The sequence below is a fragment of the Piliocolobus tephrosceles genome, chromosome 11, assembly GCF_002776525.5.
Source record: "Piliocolobus tephrosceles isolate RC106 chromosome 11, ASM277652v3, whole genome shotgun sequence".
Classification (NCBI taxonomy): Eukaryota; Metazoa; Chordata; class Mammalia; order Primates; family Cercopithecidae; genus Piliocolobus; species Piliocolobus tephrosceles.
Genome location: NC_045444.1, coordinates 42,120,410 through 42,139,668, shown reverse-complemented (window position 1 = coordinate 42,139,668; position 19,259 = coordinate 42,120,410). Strand labels below are relative to the sequence as shown.

General features: G+C 40.2%; 2 non-coding genes across 2 annotated transcripts; one reads left to right on the top strand and one right to left on the bottom strand.

Moving 5' to 3' along the window:
* Positions 1–4,721: 4,721 nt before the first annotated feature.
* On the bottom strand, positions 4,722–4,825 carry LOC111546219. Its single transcript, XR_002732696.2, has one exon. It is a non-coding gene; the product is annotated as a small nucleolar RNA U13 (small nucleolar RNA).
* Positions 4,826–18,367: 13,542 nt separating this feature from the next.
* Positions 18,368–18,470, top strand: LOC111546220. The gene has a single exon (XR_002732697.1). It is a non-coding gene; the product is annotated as a small nucleolar RNA U13 (small nucleolar RNA).
* Positions 18,471–19,259: the final 789 nt, after the last annotated feature.

Below are 19,259 nucleotides of genomic sequence, written 5' to 3'. Positions count from 1 at the left end.
AATACTTCAGTAACTATTTCCACAGCCTCATTTAGAGATAAGAACAGAAGTTTAAATGTGGGGTCCGAGGCAGACAGATAGCTATACCACTCAGTTCCTCCTTCAAGCAGAACTTATTTCTCCAGCTCCTGGAAGCATCTTCAGTAAGTGGTTTTCAGCAGCCAGCTCCTTCAGAATTTGTCTGGACCACTGAAAGCTGCCTCAGTCAAGGTCATTCCTTTGCTGAGTTAGTTCTTATCCTGTGACTGAATGAGGCTGGGGTATGAGACTCAGCCAGATAATTAGAAAATAACTCTGATGGGCCTTATATGCTCTAGAACTCCCTCAGGGGTAGATTGAGACTGCATCACAATCCACTTTCTCCCTCTGCCCGATTCTGCTTCTGCCCTCTTCCTTTTAGGCGTATTAATCCTAATAAATCACCTGCATGTCATATTCCATCTCAATATCTGCTCTGGAAAGCCCAATCTGCATCAGGCCCTTCATAACAAAAACCTTTGACTGCCACAGAATCTTAAATTTATTCTTCCTCTTTTTTTTTTTTTTTAATTTCTCCACTGGGATTGTACCTTTCTTTCCAGTTCAAAGAAAAAAACCATTCCCTAGAGCTGGAAGCCTCTCCGGTTTGCTCTCTCTATATAAGGACAAAAGGCTTCTCTGGACTACATGTAGTTCAGGAACGTGGGTTGCAAAATCTTCCTCACATTCTATTTCCTTCCAGGTGTTTCTAATTTAGATGTTTCTAACATCAGTCATTCAATGAGTATTTATTGAGCACCACTTGTGTACCAGGCACTATTCTATTGTCTAAGGGATACAGGAGTGACATGGTTAGGCTTTGTATCCCTACCCAAATCTCATTTTGAATTATAATTCCCATGTGTTAAGGGAGAGACCAGGTGAAGGTAACTGAATTGTGCGGGCAGTTCCCCCCATGCTGTTCTCATGACAGTGAGTGAGTTCTCATGAGATCTGATGGTTTTATAAAGGGCACTTCCCTCTTTGATGGGCACTTCTTCCTGCTGCCTTTGTGAAGAAGGTGTCTTGCTTCCCCTTCACCTTCTGCTGGGATTGTAAGTTTCCTGAGGCCTCCCTGGCCATGCTGAACAGTGAGTCAATTAAACCTCTTTCCTTTATAAGGTACCCAGACTCGGGCAGTTCTTTACAGTAGTATGAAAACAAACCAATACAAGGAGTATATGCTTTTATTACACACCCAGACTGTAGTATGTGATATATGTTAGGTCAGATTTCACATATGCCTCACAGGTAAGGTAAAGTGAGTTCATCAGGCTATGGTAAAACAAATAAGCAGTAGTGGGGTCTGTGGCAAATTGGAGAAAGCATGCCACATCCACAGAGGTTGGCTCCTGACCTTAACCTGGCATCAAACCTTTTGTGACCAGCTAGGAAAACCAGAAAGTACCCACCTCTTTATGGGACGTAATCTAAAGTCTGCACCATCACTTCTAGATGATTTTTGCCCCAAATACTTAATCTGAGTTAACCCCTTAGATATAAATTCTAGTCAACAAGACAACTGATTCCTCTTCAACAACATTGTCACAGAAGAAAAGAAAAGGGAGAGAGGGTCTGATCTGAAGTAAAAGTGACTTAAGTGACATAATCAAATACAAAGCATGTGTTTTAATTGAATAATGGATTGAAAAGAAGATAAATGCAGGTCAGGCATGGTGGCTCATTCCTATCATCCCAGCACTTTGGGAGATCAAAGCAAGAAGATCCTGAGCAACTCAGTGAGACTCTGTCTCTACAAAAAGTAAAATAAAAAAAATTAGCCTGTTCTGGTGGTATGCACCTGTAGTCCCAGCTCCACAGGAGGCTGAGGCTGGAGGATCACTTTAGCCCAGGAGTTTGAGGTTACAGTGAGGCAGGATTACACCACTGCACTCCAGACTGAGTGACAGGCAAGAGCCTGTATTCAGAAAAGCAAACAAACAAAAAATAATAAAATGAATATAAATGACATTTTAGGAACAATGGGGAAATTTGAATATGAACTGAGTAAACATGGCATTAGGAAATTACAGGTTTTTTTTTCAGTGTGTTAATATTGGCGTTATATAGGAAACTGTTCTTAATAAATATAGCAATGTATTAAGTTATTGAATTTAGAGGTAGATGAATAGATTTTTTTTTCTAATTTACAATAAGCTTTAAGATGTTCATAATCAAAAATTTTAGCATAAATAAAAGTAGCAGCCTGTACAAAGCTTTTGTCCATTGTTGTCATGGGAGAATTAAGCCTAGTGTTACTAAACACTCTGAATTTTCAAAATAAACTGGAAATCTGGGATTTTAGTGTAAGATACTTTTTTGACTTTAAGAAATTATTAGCAGTCAAACCTTAAAAAGGCAACAAAACAAGAACAAAAAACAGTGCAGGTCTGTTATAATGCATTTGGATGCTAAAGCTCACATCTAGTCTTCAAATTTACCATCTCTGATCTAAGTCCTTTGATTTTAATCTGCTTCCTTAGCTCTCTGACCCTTTATCCCTGATTTTCTTCTTCCTTTCTCTCTTTTGCTGACTAGTCTCTACCACTTTACCGTGTCCTTGAGTTGTTGCAGGATAATATGAGAAGTAACCAAGCTATGGATTTGTCTGGAATATCAGATGATTTAACAAACTGAGAATTGTTTAATAATTATCCTAGAACAACAAAACATTATCCCGATGATCTAAAATAGTTATTGAACTTCCTCACTTAAGATTATAAAATTGCAACATCTGTCTTCAGGAAACATTACTATTGCATGTAATATTTGCAAAACATTTACAACTGCTTTTAGTTATATCTCATATTCTAGTTTTTTTTTTTTTTTATCCTTATTTAATGGCTGGAAAGTCCTGAAGGTAACCTGAGTCCTTCGTATGAGAAGGTATTAGACATAGGCGAGCTTCCTGGATGATGGGCTGCTGCTTATCCAACTGCGCCACGTTCTCTCCTGCCCTTGTTTGCTTTATTAGCTAATTACCAAGCTGCATATTCAACCCAGGTTCCAACTATATTAACGGCTATTTACTGGCTAAAATCAATACCCTTTCGATTAGCCACCTGGCGTGGCTTTTGGTAACTAAGCATTATTTGGGCTTCACTGCTTTTACTCCACTGGGGAGATAGGAAAGTGCTTTGTTTTGATTTTTTACACTTACTGGCTCCTGCTCTTAGCAGTAGGAGATAAAGGGCAGCGGAGATCGGCTCTGCCTTGGCAGAACCTGGGAACAAACACATAATATTTTACTGCACAAGGAATGGAGCAAAGAAAAATGGAATGACGAACACTGATTTTACAGTTTTAAGATTCTTTTTCAATTAAATAAATCTCTTTGGATATATATTTCTGATGCTCCAGGCATTGTATTAGCCCTGAAAATACAAAGATAAATAAAATACATTCTCCAACTTAGTCAAGTTGTAGAGAACAGCATTGAAGCAATCATTACCATAAGCGAGTAAAAAGAGCAGAAAATAGATGTGGAACAGTGTTTTGAGATAGCATGGCAAGGGAATGATTCATTCTTTCCAGAAAGAAAAATCCCATAAACGCCTTTTTGTCACTGGTGGTGAAACTAACCAAAAATGCTCTTTTTAATATAGGTATTTTATTACAGAAAGAACTCATGCTCATTTTGGAAACATGAAAACCTATATAAAAAAGAGGAAAAAAGAAACCCAGCCCCTGTAATCTGACCACTTGGGTCACAATTAACCAGTGTTATTACTTTTAACAGCAAAAACTGCAATTACTTTTGCACCAACCTAATAACTTGCTATAGACATTTTATATACAACTTATATAAAAATAATAGAAAACAAAAATATGTGAAAACACGGGCTTTGAATCAGATCATTCAAAACCAAGTCTTGTCACTTACTACCTTTATGATCTTAGGCAACCTGCTTAATCTCTCTGAGTATCAGTTTCCTCATCTATAATATATGGGTAATGGGACCTACCTCCGTGGAGTACTGTAAAGATAAATTAGAAGATAAAAGTACAGTTCTTACAACAATACCTGGGGCATATAAAGCACTCCACATATTCATTCACCTAGCAAATATTTATTGAGCTTTCCATTCTGAGCACTTAGACTACATCAGTGAACTAAATATGGCATTTATTTTTAATATTAGAATTATTATTAATGTAATGTCCTGTAAATCCTCTTTCAACAAAATATTGACAACACCTTTCAGTGACAAGAAATATGAATCTATATCTTTGTTTTTACTGCCTGCGTGGTTTGTTTGTTTGTTTGTTTTTAGACAGAATCTCACTCTGTAGCCCAGGCTGGAGTGCAATGGTACAATCTCGGCTCACTGCAGGTTCGCCTCCCGGGTTCAGGTGGGATTCTCCTGCCTCAGCCTCCTGAGTAGCTGGGACTATAGGTGCCTGTCACCACGCCTGGCTAATTTTTTTGTTTTTTTAGTAGAGATGGGGTTTCACTGTGTTAGCCAGGATGGTCTCGATCTCCTGACCTCATGATCTGGCCACCTTGGCCTCCCAAAGTGCTGGGATTACAGGTGTGAGCCCCCGCATCCAGCCTGCCTGCATAATATCTTAATGGAAAGGTATACGCTAATTTATTCTGCTTACTGCCTATTCAAGAACCTACAAAGACAGTTTCCAATCTGTATTATAGATAACATTACTTTGAATATCTTTGTTTCCTTGTCCAATTGATTCTTTTTTAACATCAGATGGGTAATGTGCCAACATCTTGACAAGGTTTGAGGGAGGTGCATCACACACAAGAGCACAAAAACCCAGTCATCACACTTATGAACTATAAAATGATAACTTGTCAAATTGATTCTTAAGGATATATCCTTTAAGTGAAATTGAGTCAAAGTTGATGAACATTTTAAATACTTTTCTCACTCTGTCATCCAGGCTAGAGTGCAGTGGCCCAATCATAGCTAACTATAAACTCAAACTCCTGTGCTCAAGCAATCCTCCCACCTCCACCTCCCAAGTAGCTGGGACCACAGGCAAGTCACCATGCCTGGCTAATTTTTTATTGTTATTGTAGAGATGGGTTCTCACTATGTTGCCCAGGCTGGTCTTGAACTGCTGGGCTCAAGCCTTCCTCCCTCTTCAGTCTACCGAAGTGCTGGGATTACAGGCATGAGCCCCTGCACCTGATTTAAATACTTTTTAACACTTTTTAGCATTCTTAAGGAAAATCAGGAGAGGGGGATACCAGAGCTGGGTATTGAAGAATATGCAGAAGAGAGGCAGAAAGAAAAATGAGGGAAAAACATCAACAGGAAGAAGTTCATTGCCTTCAAGTTGATCTTACATCATACTCTAAGGCAAGACGTATTTTGGGTTAGTAGAGTATAAAGATGAGTCGTTTCAAAAGAGAACTGTGGGGACAATCTAAGATAAAAGATTGAAGGATAAGGGTTGAGGATTTTTTTTTTTTTTTCCATTCAACTCTTTAGCAGACTCTAAAGAGTTGGAGCACCTAAAATGTTAACATGCACATTTCCGTGATCCACATACCAGACAGAATTTTCAAGTAAGCCTAACAACTATTACCTTTTATCCTACTCTTCTAATATCTACTCAATGTCTTTCTGCCCCCAGGAAAAGAACAGAACTGCAGGCTACTTAATGCAAAGTTGTCATTGTTTTTAATTTAGTGTATGGAAAAATAACCTGCAACTATTATATAAAATACTTATTCACAGAAGTAAAGGGTACGTACACAGGTTTCAGCTCTGTAAAAACAGTTTAGGGACAGAGGATCTGCATTCTAATGAGCACCTCAGCTAATTCAGATGTAGGTAGTCCTCAGACAACACATATTGAACAACCTATTCTAGATCTTTGCTACTCAAAGGGTAGTTCCTGTATTAGTGATAAAAGCTTCACTTGGGAACTTATTTGAAAAGTAGAATCTCAGACCTTACCCCAGACCTACTATATAGAATCCGCAGTTTAAGAAGTTTCCTGGATGATTTGCATGCTCATTAATTGTGAATAAACTCTTCTGTAGGCTGTCAATAAAGAAACTGTGAGTAGATTCAACAAGGAAAAAACATTCCATGAAAAATACATGTCCCATCCATTTGTTTTTTGGAGCATTATTTGGGCATTGAAAATAGAAATTGATATATAAGAAAGAGATACCTAGAGAACTACTAAGACATCATTTAGTGCTCGTTTTTTTCTCATTATATCTCCTGGAATGTTAGTGAATGAGTTTTATATGCCACAGGATGCTAGAAAGAATTTGAGATACAAGGCTCCTTGCTGCCTATTCACTGTAAAAGCAGTGAAGCCCAAAATTAGCCGGGCGTGGTGGGGCATGCTTGTAATCCCAGCTACTCAAGAGGCTGAGGTAGAAGAATCTCTTGAACCCTGGAGGCGGAAGTCACGATGAGCTGAGATTGCGCCATTACACTCCAGCCTGGGCAACAGGAGCGAAACTCCGTCTCAAAAAAAAAAAAGAAGGAAAGAAAACAGTACCCCGAAATATGGCAGGTTGATATGCTGAACTGAAGAAGCCTCCAGACTTCCCCCTACTTCACACCCCACAGCCTCTCCCTAAGCCTTTATCCGCCTACAATCCATATCCATCTAAAGGAATAATTGTTTTTTCTTTCCCTCCCTTTAAGGCCAAGAATGAACCTACACCTGAACAGAACCTTTCACAAGACAATGTACAAATTAATCTGTTCTCTGATCCACTCGTTCTCCATAATAATGCCCTCAACAGAATTCCCCTTCTTCCCCCTCCCATAACATATGCCAGGATGGTATGAAAGCTTCAGAACCTCGGTACTTGGGTAATCACTGTGATTCTCCCCTTGTATACATGTCAAATAAATTTGAATGCCTTTTCTCCTATTAATCTGCCTCATGTCAGTGATTTTCAGTGAACCTTCAGAAGGCCCAGGGGAAACTTTTACCTTGGCCCCTACACAGTCCATTTGGCTGGTCAGGGAGAATGGGTAGAAGTCCCTTAGTTGCTGTCGCATAATTCATGGTATATTATTTCTCAAACTTGTAATATTTATACATACCTCTCACTATTTTTGGTCCTTTTTTTTAAATTAATGTAACTTTTTTTTTTTTTTTTTTGAGACGGAGTCTCGCTCTGTCGCCCAGGCTGGAGTACAGTGGCCGGATCTCCGCTCACTGCAAGCTCCGCCTCCCGGGTTCACACCATTCTCCTGCCTCAGCCTCCCGAGTAGCTGGGACTACAGGCGCCGGCCACCTCGCCCAGCTAGTTTTTCGTATTTTTTAGTAGAGACGGGGTTTCACCGTTTTAGCCAGGATGGTCTCGATCTCCTGACCTCATGATCCACCCGTCTCGGCCTCCCAAAGTGCTGGGATTACAGGGTTGAGCCACCGCGCCCGACCTGTAACATTTTTTTTTGAGACGGAGTCTCGTTCTGTCACCCACACTGGAGTGTAGTGTCGTGATCTTGGTTCACTGCAACCTCTGCCTCCCAGATTCAAGCAATTCTCCTGTCTCAGTTGAGTAGCTGGTATTACTGGCGCCTGCCAACACGTCCAGCTAATTTTTGTGAGGTTCCCCCCCCTTTTGAGACCAAGTCTTGCTCTGTCACTCAGGTTAGAGTGCAATGGCTCAATCTTCCTCTCAAGTTCAAGCAATTCTCCTGCCTCAGCCTCCCAAGTAGCTGGGACTACAGGCACGTGCCACCATGCCCAGCTAATTTTTGTATTTTTAGTAGAGACGGGGTTTCACCATATTGGCCAGGCTGGTCTCGAACTCCTGACCTTGTGATCTGCCCACCTCGGCCTCCCAAAGTGTTCAGATTAGAGGCGTGAGCCACAGCACCTGGCCTAATGTAACATTTTTCTTCAAATCAATTTACTTGTTATTCTTTATTTTTATTTTTAGAGATGGGGTCTCTGTTGCCTAGGCTGAACAGTAGTGATATGATCATAGCTCACTGCAACCTGGAACTCCTGGGCTCAAGCAATCCTCCTACCTCAGCCTCCCAAGTAACTGGGACTACAGGCATGTGCCAATATGCTTGACTAGGAAATCAACTTACTTTTGATAAAATATAATATTTTCCTAAGAAAAAGTTTCCATGAATTACACTCGAATATATGTAAAATAAAGAAAAATTGTAAATACCCATACGCCACCAAAAGCATCTCATGAACTAACAGTGTTTGGAAAATCCAAACACAATAAGTGCTCAATAAATATTTGGTAAATTAAGGAATAAACTGACTTATTTTTAGTAGCTCATTCAGGAACTGGAATACACAAGATACAAAAAAGAAATCATTGCCTATTAAGACTTTGGCTCTCCTGGCATATGTTTGATTGTAATAATCAAAGTCTCACGGTTTACCTAATGACTGGTATTAATCAAATAAAATTTTGTAACTTTCCAGTGATCCTTTTTTATTGATCACTCACCTTGAAAAGAATGATATCAAAGAAAAAGCAGAAAGTGGTCCCAAACAGATTCTTCTGAATAAAATTGATCAAATCACTCTTCAATGAACACCTACAATATGAAAGACACTGTGCTAGCTTCTGAAAATGCAAAGATAAATAATCCTTAATCCTGAACTAAACTGCTATAGTTCAGTTTAGTTTAATTTAATGAGGAAACCAGACAGTTAAACAAATAAATGCAATTCAAAGTGATAATATGACAGATATGTTTCAGTGCCACAGGATTACAAAGGAATAAGTGACCAAAAGTGCCTGAGTAAAGCCAAGGTGAGGTTTCAGCAGAGTCCGATAGCAGCTAATATCCAGGTCCTGTAACCTTAATAGGCACTCAAGAATCATTTTTTAAATACATGAATAAAGCCACAGTAATGCCACTGCATTCCAGTCTGGGTGACAGAGTGATAACTGCAATCTTAAGAAAGCCAAAAACCAAAAAAACATGAATAAGTGAATGAATCAAGTCCGATGTTAACCATTTTGGTAAACAGGAAAAAAAAATCAAATTTTACCTTTCCTGTATGTCAGGCAAATGAGTTTGAACTTTAGGATGAAGTAATATAAACTATAAGGAGACTTTGAAATATTTTCATTTAGTTTTAAATCATGCATCCTGATACATTCATTTAAGTAATATTTTTCATTTTCCATTGTGATTTCAGAGGATGAATTATGTCAGCTTTTATACAGGTAAGATTATTGGGGAAGATATGATTGGGTGGAAGACCTGCAATCTATTGCCAGCTCTGCCAATAATAACAGGCTGCATTGGCCAAGCCACAGCCTCTCTGGGCCTAAATTCTTCTCAGTTTTGGATATCTACTTGCAAAATACATCCAGTCTAAACACCTCTCACTATCAGCACTCCTACCATTGTGGTCCCAGCTTCCATCTTTTGCATGGATTATTGAAATAAATTCTTAACTTACCTCATTGCTTTCTTCTTTGCCCCAATTCACTCTGTTTTCTACTCAGCAGCCAGAGTATACTTGTGAAGTAAAATTAGGCCATTTCTCTGGTCAAAATCTTCTAATGGCTTCTCATATTATTCAGAGAAAAAGCCAACATCCTTTCCATGGCTGCCAGTGGGCTCTTCTTGCTCACTGCACAGAAAAGCCAATACACTGAGACAGTAGTGTTGCAGCAAAGATTTGATTATTGTAAGGCAGCCAAGTGAAAGGATGGGAGAGATTTTTCAAATCCACCTCCTGGAGAGCTTTGAGGTTAGGGTTTTAAAAGTATAATTTGGCAGGCAGAGGCTAAGGAATGGATGCTGCTGACTGGTTGGAGATGAAATCATAGGCATGTAGGAACTGTCTTTGTATGCTGAGTCAGTTTCTGGGTGGGGTCACAGGACCAGTTGAGTCAGTTTGTTGGTATGAGTCACAGGTCTGAGTAGCCTCAGTCTGTTTACCAGTAAAAAATATCACAGGTGGGTCGCAGTGGCTCACATCTGTAATCCCAGCACTTTGGGAGGCCAAGGTGGGCAGATCACTTGAGGTCAGGAATTTGAGACCAGTCTGGCCAACATGGTGAAACTCCATCTCTACTGACAATACAAAAATTAGCCAGGTGTGGTGGCAGATGCCTGTAATCCCAGCTACTTGGGAGGCCAAGGCAGGAGAATTGCTTGAACCTGGGAGGCAATAGTAATGACCAGAGATCACACTACTGAACTCCAGCCTGGGCAATAGAGGCTCAGTCTCAAAAACTAACTAAATAAAAAAAATCACAAAGACCACTCCTTGGTTTTATAACAGTGATATTATCTATAGGAACAATTGGGGAAGTTGCAAATCTCGTGACCTGCAGCTACATGACTCCTGAGCACTAAGCAAGCTAGGGAACAATGGTTGGTTATCTCTTAACTATGCTTATAGCTTAGCAGAATTCAGGTCCTCTGAAAATTCTAACCTTGGGGCCTTGCTTTAGTTTTACAAAGATGGGTTCAGTCCCCAAACAAGTAGGGGGTTAGTTTTGGAAAGGGATTATTATCATCCTTGTTTTATGGTTAAACTTTAAATTCCTCCCATACTATGCCCAGGAAAGAGCAAGGACAGGACAGTTAGCTTGTGAGGTTAGAAGCAAGATGGAGTCCGTTATGATAGATTTCTCTCACTGTTACAGTTTTTGCAAACACAGTTTCACCACCTACCAACCTATCTCCCTAACCTCGTCTCCTATCACTTACCCCCTACTTTACTTCATTTCAACCACAGGGCCTTGCTGTTTCTTTAAAAAGCACCTTTTACCTCAAGGACGTTGACCTTTGCACCTGATGTTCTCTCTGCTTGGAATACTCTTCACCCTTTTGCAGGTTTCACTAGAATGTCACTTCCTCAATGAGGCCTTCTCTTACCACTCTATTTATTTATTTATTTATTTTAGAGAGAGCCTCACTCTGTCACCTAGGCTGGAGTGCAGCAGCACAATCATAGCTCTCTGTGACCTCAACCTCCTGGGCTCAACTAATCCTCCCACCTCAGCCTCTCGAGTAGCTAGAGTTACAGGAGTGTGCCACGTTGCTGGCAATTTTTTTTTTCTTTTGAGATGGAGTCTCACTCTGTCACTCAGGCTGGAGTACAGTGGCTGTATCTTGGCTCACTACAACCTCTTTCTCCTAGGTTCAAGCAATTCTCCTGCCTCAGCCTCCCAAATAGCTGGGATTACAGGCATGCACCACCACACTCAGCTAATTTTTGTATTTTTAGTAGAGATAGGGTTTTACTATGTTAGTCAGGCTGGTCTCAAACTCCTAACCTCAGGTGATCCACCTACCTCGGCCTCCCAAAGTGCTGGGATTACAGGTGTGAGCCACCGAGCCAGGCCTGCCTGGCAAGTTTTTAAATTTTTGCAGAGACAGAGTCTCACCATGTTGCCCAGGCTGGTTTTGAACTCCTGGCCTCGAGCAATCTTCCTGTCCTGGCCTCCTGCAGAGCTAGGATTATAGGCATGAGTCTTCACCACTCTTCCTCACCAACATTTTCTAACCCCCTTATTTGTTTTGTTTTTTATCCACAGCACTTATCATGATTTAGCATACTATATATTTTGTCTTATTTATTTTGTCTATTGTCAGTCACCCCTTATTAGAACGTGAGTGTCACAAGGGCAGGGATATTTGTTTCCTTCGCTGATGTATCATCAGTGTCTGAAAGAGTGATACATAAAAGTTCTGAATGAAATATTTAAAAGGTGGACATGGTAGCTCACACCTATAATCCCAGCACTTTGGGAGGCCAAGGTGGGAGCCTTGCTTGAGCCCAGGAGTTTGAGGTCAGCCTGGGCAACATAGTGAAACCCTGTCTCCACAAAAAAAAAAAAAAACTAGCTGGGCATGATGGCTCATGCCTGTAGTCTTAGCTTCTCAGGAGGCTGAGGCAAGAGGATGCCTGGAGCCCTAGAAGGCAAGGTTATAAAGATCTGTGATCCCACCACTGCACTCCACCCTGAGTGACAAGGTGAGATGTGGTTTCAAAAAAACAAAAGAAATATTTAAAAATGACCTAAATGGTTAATGAAAAGTAAAGAGTTTGGATTAGACTTCCCTTCTTCTCCTACTCTTCCACAGTTTAATAAAAACACATGTTGTCTGCAATTGCAAAATCGTAGAACTAACCCAAATGCCCGTCAACCAAGTGGATAAAGAACTGTGGTATATGTATGATAGAATACTACTCAAGATAAAAAGGAATGAATTAACTGCATTTGCAGAGACCTGAATGAGACCGGAGGCTTTATTTTATTTTATTTATTTTATTTTATTTTATTTTATTTATTTGTTTTTGGAGATGGAGATTTGCTATTGTTGCCCAGGCTGGAGTGCAATGGCACAATCTTGGCTCACCACAACCTCCACCTCCTGAGTTCAAGCGATTCTCCTGCCTCAGCCTCCTGAGTAGTTGGTATTACAGGTATGCGCCACCACACCCGGCTAATTTTGTATCTTTAGTAGAGACAGGGTTTCTCCACGTTGGTCAGGCTGGTCTCAAACTCCCGACCTCAGGTAATCCACCTTCTTCGGCCTCCCAAAGTGCTGGGATTACAGGCATGAGCCAAGGTGCCTGGCCCTGGAGGCTATTATTCAAAGTGAAGTAACTCAGGAATGGAAAACCAAACATTGTTATGTTCTCACTGATATGTGAAAGCTAAGCTATGAGGACACAAAGGCAAAAGAATGATACGATGGCTGGGTGCGGTGGCTCACGCCTGTAATCCAGCACTTTGGGAGGCGAGGTGGGTGAATCACGAGGTCAAGAGATCGAGACCATCCTGGCCAACATGGTGAAACCCCGTCTCTACTAAAAATACAAAAAAAAAAAAAAAAAAAAAAAAAAAAAAATAGCCGGGCGTGGTGGCGGACGCCTTTAATCCCGCGACGCGGGAGGCTGAGGCAGGAGAATGACGTGAAACTGGGAGGTGGAGCTTGCAGTGAGCTGAGATCGCACCACTGCACTCCAGCCTGGATGACTCCGTCTCAAAAAAAAAAAAAAAAAAAAAGAAATGATACAATGGACTTTGGGGATTTGGGAAAGGGTGGGAGGGAGTGAGGGATAAAAGACTACAAATATGGTGCAGGGTATACTGCTCGGGTGATGGGTGCACCAGAATCTCAGAAATCACTGCTAAAAAACTTATGTAACCCCAATAACCTCTGGAAACAAACAAACAAAACACATGTTGTCATTATATTGTCTGAAAGAGGAAATAGGAGCCCATTAACTCATCATATAATTTCTGAATTGAGTTATTCTAAGACATTTTATATCCTTATTTAACAATGTATATTAAAGGCCTATTTATCCCTTTTAGAGCTGTTATTATTATTTAGAATATTTATGGAATAATTGACGACATCTCCATTTGAAAAATGTAAATGGGAATGATATAATAATCATTTAAAAAGCAAGTTTCTGTTAAAGTAATGCTAGTCCCAATAACATTTGAAAATATATTTAGAACTCATCCACTTTGAATGTAAAAAGTTTATTTCTTTTTAAATAACATTCACTAATATTAATAATATGCTGCAAAAGCCATTGAAGCGTCACAGAGTTACAGAGCTAGAAAGTAACTTAGATCATTTGGTTCACATCTTTTCCATAAAGCATGTAAATATGTAAGCTACTCAGGATTCAAATATTTCTTAGTACAAAAACACATTTAGATATATCTATAAGAAGCATTATGAATCCTTTCAGATAATAGACCTATTCTTTAAATTTTAATGTGAATGTTTGACCTCACATTGATTCTCTCTCCTTGTGCTTCACAACAATTATCATAGAACTGTTGGGTTTAACTTGCAGTTTATGTACAGTTTAAAGAATGGAGAAACAGGTTGATAGTCACCTATACGTTATTTATGTTCAACAACAGTACTGTGCTTCAAGACATCAATTCTGAAAGCAATATTCTAATTTCTCTTAGAATATTGAAATAAGAATACATTGATGACATTTGTTCCTTATTTTTTCCAATTTTTAAATGCAAGAGAGAGAAGAACATCAAGACCCTATTCTTTAATAAGGAAAATCCAACTTTGTCCCCAAGTGATATGTGCATTTGCATCAACTCTTCTTAATTTAACCTTAAAGTTATTTAAGCAGAAGTGACTGAATTTTTGAAGCAAACTAAATTCAATTGAATACTTCCGCTTATTAATTAATTATACTGAGCATATAAACCACTTTATCCATATTTTCCACATTCCCATGGAAAAAGATTCAGGAATTTATTTATTTATTTGAGACAGAGTTTGGCTCTTGTTGCCCAGGCTGGAGTGCAATGGCATGATCTTGGCTCACCACAACCTCCACCTCCTAGGTTCAAGTGATTCTCCTGCCTCAGCCTCCCAAGTAGCTGGGATTACAGGCATGCACCACCATGCCCAGCTAATTTTGTATTTTTAGTAGAGACAGGGTCTCACCTTGTTGTCCAGGCTGGTCTTGAACTCCTGACCTCAGGTGATCCGCCCACCTCTGCCTCCCGAAGTGCTGGGATTACAGGTGTGAGCCACTGGGCCCAGCCTTATTTTTATTTATTTATTTATTTATTTATTTATTTATTTATTTATTTTTGAGGTGGAGTCTCACTCTGTCACACCCAGGCTGGAGTCCAGTGGCATGATCTTGGCTCACTGCAACCTCTGTCCCCTGGGTTCAAGTGATTCTCCTGCCTCAGCCTCCCAAGTTGCTGGGACTACAGGAACGAACCACCACGCATGGCTAATTTTTTTGTGTTTTTAGTAAAGACGGGATTTAGCCATGTTTGCCAGGCTGGTCTCAAACTCCTGACCTCAAGTGATCCACCCGCCTCGGCCTCCCAAAGTGCTGGAATTGCAGGCATGAGCCACCTCGCCTGGCTGATTACTACTTTCAATATCACCCTACCAAGATAGCTCCAAAAAGCATAAGCAAAGGTTATGAAATATTGATGAAATAAAGAGTTGCCATTTTTTCAAGTTCAGGGAAAATATATTTTGGCTCTATGCAGTTTCTTCTCTCAGTTTTATAATTACTTGTCCTCTTAACACGTTGCTCATCTTTCCCCCCCACCCCACTCACCCTCAGACAGTGTCTTGCTCTGTCAACCAGGCTGGAGTGTAGTGGCATGATTACAGCTCACTGCAGCCTCAACCTCCAGGGCGCATGTGATCCTCCTGTCTCAGCCTCCCAAGTAGCTGGGACTGCAGGCCCACACCATCATGGCAGACTAATTTTTGTATTTTTTGTAGAGATGGGGTTTCGCTATGTTACCCAGGCTGGTCTCCTAAACTCCTGAGTTTAATCAATCCACCTGTCTCAGCCTCTCAGAGTGCTAAGATTACAAGCATAAGCCACTCATTGCTCCTGGTGTCATATTTTTAAAAGGTATGATTTTCTGCTTACTGTTTTTTCTTTAGGATAATCCAAAGCCAAATGTTGCTCATCTTTATACTGGTTAGAAGCAAGTTTTACAATATTGGTTCTCATTTGTTCCATTATAGCTAATATTTATTGAGCTAATCTTATTATGTGCCAGACACTGTGGAAGAATTTTATGTGCATTAGCCCATTTATTTCTCACAGCAACCCTATAAGATACATACAATTGGATGCCCTTTTTACCAAGAAGAAAACTGAGACAGAGGGGCTAAATGCCCCCATCAAAATTACAGAACTAGCAAAAGATGGAGATGGAATTGAAACCTTGGCAGTCTGACCAAATCCTGTATTTCTTTTTTTCTTTTTTCTTTTTTTTTTTGAGACAAAGTCTCGCTCTGTCACCCAAGCTGGAGTGCAGTGGCATGATCTCGGCTCACTGCAACCTCCACCTCCAGGTTCAAGCAATTCTCCTGCCTCAACCTCCCGAGTAACTGGGACTACAGGCATGCACCACCACGCCCGGCTATTTTTTTTTTTTTTATTTTTACTAGAGACGGGGTATCACCATGTTGGCCAGGCTAGTCTTGAACTCCTGACCTCAAATGATCCACCCGCCTTGGTCTCCCAAAGTGCTGGAATTACAGGCATGAGCCACCACTCCTGGACAAATCCTATACTCCTAAGGATTATACAATGTGGCAAGTTTTTCATACAGTTGTCTGCAGATATTTTTAAAGGCTGACTAATAAATCCTACATCTTTGTGACTCAATACTACTAAGAGAAGCTTTGCGTGGTTTCCAGTGTTCTCAAATGATGTGGCCAAGCACTTTTGCTCCGGATGGTAAACTGACACAAAGAAGCGACTTCATATCCGAGTGAGGTTGGTTTTCCTGACTAGGCATATATTCCTAAAGCCCATGAAAGATTATGTAGGAAGAATTCTTATCAATGATTCAAACATTTTAAATGCCAATTTTATAATTTGTATTGCTTCCGTAATACAGGATCTTAAATTCAGATAATGACCATTATTTTTTGGAATTCCTTACCCTTCAGAAGAATAACTTTAGGTTTAATGACCCTAAAGGTCATAGCAGAAAACATCTTATTAGTTCAATGTCTTTCAGCTACTTGGTGCTAATGGAAAAACTGCTGGAAATTTTCATTGCTGCTTTGTTTAATATACAGAATTTATGGCCAGACACAGTGGCTCATGTCTTTAATCCCAGCACGGAGGCCGAGGCGGGTGGATCATATGAGGTCAGGAGTTCAAGACAAGCCTGGCCAACATCATAAAACCCGACCTCTACTAAAAATAAAAAATTAGCTGGGCAGGGTGGCGGGGCCTGTAATCCCAGCTACTCGGGAGGCTGAGGCAGGAGAATTGCTTGAATTCGGGAGGTGGAGGTTGCAGTAAACCAAGATCGCACCATTGCACTCCAGCTTGGGTGACAAGAGTGAAACTCCTTCTCAAAAAAATGTAAAAAAAAAAAAAAGAGAGAGAGAGAGAGAAAGAGAACTTATGTGATTGGAAAGTTATACAAATGAAGTACACAGACAGTTTGTTATGGAGCCTAGACAAGCTGTCAAGAATATAAGCTCTGGAGTCAGAACTCCAGCCCTCTACTTACTTTTTGAAGGATTTTAAATAAGCACTTACCCCCTTGTTTTTTCATCTGTTAGCTAGAAGTGTTCTAGTTTATGGTAATTATTTTGCTGTTCAAGTTAGACAACATCTAGTTTCTTATAAACACTATACGTAGTATTATTTATGTTCACCAACCCTGTTATTTTTCTCCCACAACATAGAATTTGTCTCAGAAGTGGGGAAAAAAAATCACGTTAAAGTGGAAGTAATTTGTCTATGTTAGACATTCTGCTAATTGACCAAATGAGATGTTCCTTTTACCAATGTAATATCCTTTTGTGGTAAATGTGTGTGTGTATATATATATATACACTATATATATATACACACACACACACGCAATCTATATATATACACACACTATATATACACACACAATATATATATACACAATACATACACTATCTATCGCTCTCTCTCTCTCTATATATATATATAATTGATGAAAGGGGAAAAGTGAAGAGATCTCCAAGTAACTAATGGCAGTATTTACCTTTTAAGCATAAAATCTAGATAAGGTGGTCATTAATCCTAAGGAGCAAAACAGAGTGAAATAGTATATGACTTTGTAATGCAGCAGTACTTTGCCACACATGAGTAAAACTAAAAAATAAAGACAAATGTGTTAATGGTTCAACCAGTTAAACCTGGAAGCTCCTATCAAGGTATCTTATTTAGGTGAGATGGGAGGATTGCTTGAGCCTAGGAGTTCAAGATCAACCTAGGCAACACAGCAAGACCCCGTCTCTAGAAAAAATACGGTAATCTTTTTTAAAAAGAGCAAATCAGAAAATTCACAAAGCTAAGATGACTAGTAAATATATTATGTGCCAAAACAAATATACAGATTTTGCAATGATATTTATAGGATTGAATGTGAAAATAAAAGTACGTTATTTTCTCTCTGAGGTTTTGTGTCCTCCTTGCTTTGTTATGCCTGTGTCTTTAGCTCTTCACAACCATTAATTACATTTAATGCTTCTAGCTCCTAAAATAGTCATGAAAATAGAACTCTAAACCTTTAGACTAGGAATTACTCTAGAAACTCATTCAGACCCTTCTGTAGTTTATTTTTTATTTATTTATTTTTTTTGAGACGGAGTCTCGCTCTGTCTCCCGGGCTGGAGTGCATTGGCGGGATCTCAGCTCACTGCAAGCTCCGCCTCCCGGGTTTACACCATTCTCCCGCCTCAGCCTCCGGAGTAGCTGGGACTACAGGCGCCGGCCACCTCGCCCGGCTAGTTTTTTGTATTTTTTAGTAGAGACAGGGTTTCACCGTGTTAGCCAGGATGGTCTCGATCTCCTGACCTTGTGATCCGCCCGTCTCGGCCTCCCAAAGTGCTGGGATTACAGGGTTGAGCCACCGCGCCCGGCCATTCTGTAGTTTATAAGCATGACGACTGACTATTCAGCCACATGTGTGAGATGTGCTGCCCCTAAACTTTGTTACGGTGTCACACACTGTCTGTCTGAAATAGAAGAAAAAAAAAATAAAAGCAAAAAGCTAATTTTTAAAAAGTGGCTTTCCATTACTTTTACCATCTATAAGCCTTCCTTTTTTCTTCATTTTGAGATGGGATATTGCTCTGTTGCCCAGGCTGGGGTGCAGTGACACAATCATAGCTCACTGTAGCCTCAGATTCCTGGGTTCCCAGAATCCTCTGCCTCAACACGCCTTGCTAATTTTTTAATGAGCTGGTGTCTCATTGTGTTGACCCAGGCTGGTGTCAAACTCCTGGCCTCGAGGGATCCTCCTGCCTCAACTTCCCCAAATGTTAGGATTACAGGCATGAACCACCACACCCGGTCCAGGATGTTAACTTTGGAGAATAGTTTATTTATGGAATATAGGTCCTCTCTCTTCACTATGCTGAATTGTTCCTTGACTTTCTAGGTTTTTGTTTTTGTTTTTTAAAGATGGAATCTCCCTCTGTCATTCAGTTTGGAGTACAGTGGTGCAATCATAGCTCACTGCAACCTCAAACTCCCAGGCTCAAGTGATCCTCCCACCTCAGCCTTGTGAGTAACTAGGACTACAGGCATGCACCACCATGTCTGGCTAATGTTTATTTTTTGCGGAGTTGGGGGTCTGCCTATGTTAGCCAGGCTGGTCTTGAACAGTTGGCCCAGAAAGATCCTCCCACCTAGGCTTCCCAGAGAACTGGGATTGTGATGTCAGCCACCACACTCAGCAGACTTTCTACTATTATTGTCGTATTTCGCTTTGTGTTGCTTAAATTGTCAAGAACTAATACTAAGAATGA